The sequence below is a fragment of the Neopelma chrysocephalum genome, unplaced genomic scaffold (assembly GCF_003984885.1).
Source record: "Neopelma chrysocephalum unplaced genomic scaffold, ASM398488v2 Primary Assembly neopelma1_183, whole genome shotgun sequence".
In the NCBI taxonomy this organism is placed as follows: domain Eukaryota; kingdom Metazoa; phylum Chordata; class Aves; order Passeriformes; family Pipridae; genus Neopelma; species Neopelma chrysocephalum.
In genome coordinates this window covers 911408-915596 of record NW_020897845.1, presented here as the reverse complement: position 1 = coordinate 915596, position 4189 = coordinate 911408, and the positions used below count along the sequence as shown (strand labels likewise).

The following is a 4189-nucleotide window of genomic DNA, read 5'->3' as shown; positions in this document are numbered from 1 at the left end:
TATGAAGAATCTTCAATAACCTGCCTGCGAATCTGCAAAAACCACTACAGATTGTTCTGATGTGAGAGGTGTGTCCCATTACACAGCATCTGCTTCATCCTTGGCTTGACACTTGCCCAGGGAAAGAGGGAGGGAAAGCACAGTTCACTACTGTTGCTTTGGAGAAGACAAAGAAGAGGGAACTCATGTTCACTCAGTGGAATTCTCCACCTGAAGCCATTCCTCATAAAAGGAAGAATCATTTCTGTTAGCAGTGACTGCTCTTCTCCTTACTTTGCCTCAGTTAAAAACTACAAAACATGCTCTTGGTGGAGGCTGCAAGAGCTGTGCCACTTGTTATAGTCTTGAATGTTACTGGGCTGAGACAGTGCACCATCATCCATCCCACCCCAGGGGTCTGGAGACTGGGTCAGCCTGACACCATTCACGCCAGTTCTGGAAACTGAGCACTTTCCAAGTGCTGGGAGCTGCTGTAGGTACAACATCCTCATCTGAGGGCTGATGCTGGCACCTCACACCTGCTTCATAAGCAGAGTGATAACTTGTTTAGAGAGCTGGGAAGGGAAATGGGGAGAGTGTATCTGATGAACCAGCCACCATTCCCTTTGTGCACTGGGAGATCATGAATACATCCCACCTAGATGCAAGTTATCAAAGAAATCATAAAAGTCATCAAATAGTTTGGGTTGGAAGGGACCTTCAAAATCATCCAGTTGCAAAGCCCCTGCTCTGGGCAGGGGGGCCACCGACTACATCAGGTGGGTCCATGCTCAGGGCCCCATCCAACCAGACCTTGGACACTTCCAGGGAAGTTAGTACAACCCTACGAGTTAATCAAAACAAATCACTGGTGGGAGCAGCTTTTATCTCATGTTCCCCAATACCTCAGGCCATGTGGGCTGACAGGCCTATTCAGTGGCACGTTTTTCTCAAGAAGGAGCTGAAGAAATGGATGTAAGGCCTAATCACTGTGACTTTTAGTTGTGGGAAACCAACAAATCCAGCTACCAAGTGGAACACTTCTCCACAACCCATAAATTGACAGGAGGACTTCTGCTGGCCCAGTTCCCTTGGGACTGCCCCACTGCCACCTGTCCTAGAGCTTGTAGTTCCAGCAACAACAGGACCTTTTGGGCTGCCTGATGCTCTGGTGGGTTGGGGTGTAGTTTCCCGGCAAGGACTGCCATGGCAGCAGGATGTGGCTGTCACGGCCCTGCAAACCCTCGTGCCCACGTGCAATGAGGGCTGGCAGCTCCCTCAGGCCCAGGAGCTGGGAGCTGAATGTGCTGACACCACAGTCTGTCTGTCCCACTGTCCCCATCCAGGGAGCAGGGCAGGCCTGGAGACCCTCGGCAGGTTCAGTCACCCCTGCAGGGTGATCATGGGTCATGTTCACGGTGATGAGACAGGATGAGTTCAGGCTGGGAAGTCATCTTGCAGCTCAGAGTCACGGGCAGGGATGGCCAGGCAGGGCTTATGGAGTGAGCCAGGCAGGGCTGTTGTTCTGCCGGTGGGCTTGGCTCATTTGGGCCGTGGCTGGGCTGGGCAAGACTGGGGGAAGGTGGAAATGGACAACCTGCAGTGCTGCTGGAAGAGGGACTGACAGCTCTGCTTTGGGCTGGAGGTGGATCCTGGGCCGTGGAGGGTGGAAGGGAAGCTCTGGGGGCTGGGTCATGGGCTTGGCAATCATGGATGCAGCGTGGCCAGTAAGGCAGTTAATCAATACTTTTTGTTCCTGAGCTAGGAGAGATCCGTGACAAAGTTAATGGAGAAGGGAAGGATAATAAAATCCTCTAACATTGCATTTTTAGTCTTAGAAAGCAAGGCATTACTTTATTCACAGTGCTGGGGGGGGTGTGTGACTGACAGACTCCCGGCCTTCACACAGACACTGATGCAATCCTTTTTCACCTATTTATACACTTTTAGCAAACAAAGAAATAATGTTCATTGGTTCTAAACTATACAATCCCCTTTCATTAATTAGTCTTCTATGCTCTATTGGTTATTAATTTCTCACTGTTCATGCTAATCAGGTCCATATTTTTAGTATCTTTTTCCCTCGGTAGGGATTTTCCAACATATAGACTGAGTTTTTGTTAGCCTCTCCTTTATCTTCTGGTTTCTGCAGAATGTCCATGTGGTCCATAAATTCTGCACTCCTTGTATCCAATTTCAACAATACATCTAGTTAGTTTATCAAAAGCTAAAGTTTCAGTAATTTTCCCAATTTTCTCACAATGTCAGCTTATGTTAAATTCTGCTGAATGCCAGCTAAAAGTGGCTTAAGGCCTAACACACTACTTATTAACAACTAATTAAAAGGTTAACTAAAACCATTAAAAACCTGGAAAAGTTACATCAATTCCAATAATTCCACATGCACTATTTACCCAGTCCATTGCAGGGAAACCCACGGAGTGAGATCCGGTGGTAATGGAGGGCAGGGGGCATTTCCTGCCTGTGACATGATGTGCTGGGACAGAGTTTTCTTACACTCGGTCCTGCTCTCACTCCTTTAGACTCCAATCCTACCCACAGTTTGGCCATTTCCTTTTTCTACATCTGGCATTAGCTATCTTGCTGCATCCTTAAGCATTCTGTGTCCTTAAGCAGGTTATAGCCTGAAATGAATTCCAGTTGAATGGAAAATGTTATCAGTTTCCATGGAAATGACTTCCCATGTGATCGTGGCTGTACTTCCTGTTGTGCTTAGGGCTAAAACCATTCCATGATCTGTATTTTTTACACTTTCTTGCAGTTCTCCTATAAATACCTATTACTCCTAACTGGTCAGAACATTCAGTCTTCAAGAAATGTGGAATTTTGGTTTTTATACTGTGATCTTATGCCAGACTATTAAACACTTAGGCTAAAGCTGTATTCAGCAGAGATCCTTATACTTCCTTTTTATTATTTTAGGTCTGCAAAGCCAAATTCCTGCGGATAACTATCTGCTGTCAAGGAAATGGGCTGATATCCATGAGTGAAGAAAATCCTGAAGCTGGTCACTTGCCTTTGCTAGTTGGCTGATCCTGAGATAAGAGCTCTGGTGTTCAGGAGGTAAGGGCTGCTGTGCCAGACAGCCCAGCATGGAGAACTACCCAAGTGATCTGTGAGTCCTGGCCCACAGCCCAGGAAGAAGGGAGGGTTATGGTAAAGATATTTTAAGATTTGGGTTTATTTTTCATTATCCCACTCTGATTTGTTTGGTAGAAAATTCAATATGTTTCCCCAAGTTGAACCTGAGTGATCTCCCTGTCCTTGTCTCATCCCACAAGTCTTTGGTCCTGATTTTCTCTCCCTGTCCAGCCAAGGTCAACACACCACAAGCACTGAGTACCAGTGCCTGCATTCCTCACTAAAGTGAGGCACAGACACTCAACAGAGGAAGCATTTGCTCAAATACACTCTTTATTGGCATTTTTGCACTGGGTGAAGCTCCCAGAGAGATTGGACTCTCTCAAAAAGGGCATGCAGTCAGTGTACAGGTTGTAATGGGAGTCTCTGGTTCCAGGCTCTTTGCCATGGACTCTTCAGCTGCCTCGGCTCTGACTTCCAGAGGAAATGTGTTTGCTGTAGAGGAAATGTTCGGCAGAAATTACCACAGCTGATAGAGCACTGTCTTCGCCATGTCCTCCATGCTATGACCTGTGGCACCTGCTCCCCAGGGAGTCAAGGGTGGGTGGATACTCCTCCCAAACAATAGAGAAGGTACAGAGGCCCTGCAGCAGTACCTCTCACTTGGACCCACCACAGCCAGACCATCCATTCCACTGAGAATTGTGCCAGGAGAAGAGCTCCTCAAGCTACAAATATAACCCATCTAAAAGCTTCTGAAGGAAGCCACACTTTTAGTCTTTCAGCGACTTGACCTCCCAGTTAGGTCTATATTTTGTGGGTGCCACCAATTTGGTTGCCTGGGGCCATTATGAGTCGATGAGCTGGACTGGAGATGAAGGGCGGGGCTGGCCTGGCTGTGATGTGATCTGGCTCTTGTGACATCACAGGGATTGTGTCACAATGGGGGCAGCTAGAGATGGCCCCAGCAGGTAACGCTGCCCCAGTCGAGCCTGGACAAGTGGTGAGTGCACACGCAGGGGCGAGGCTGCGCTGGGCGAGGGCCGGGGCCGAAACGCTGCCCCTGGGGCTGGGTTCTCCCTCTGCATCCAGGGCCAATCCCTCACCA

At 48.2% G+C, this 4189-nt stretch overlaps 1 long non-coding RNA gene across 1 annotated transcript; it reads right to left on the bottom strand.

Moving 5' to 3' along the window:
- Positions 1 to 3396: 3396 nt before the first annotated feature.
- Positions 3397 to 3919, bottom strand: LOC113976811. Its single transcript, XR_003537172.1, has 2 exons — positions 3871 to 3919; positions 3397 to 3576 (listed from the first exon to the last, which is right to left on the bottom strand). It is a non-coding gene; the product is annotated as an uncharacterized LOC113976811 (long non-coding RNA).
- Between the last annotated feature and the right edge of the window lie 270 nt (positions 3920 to 4189).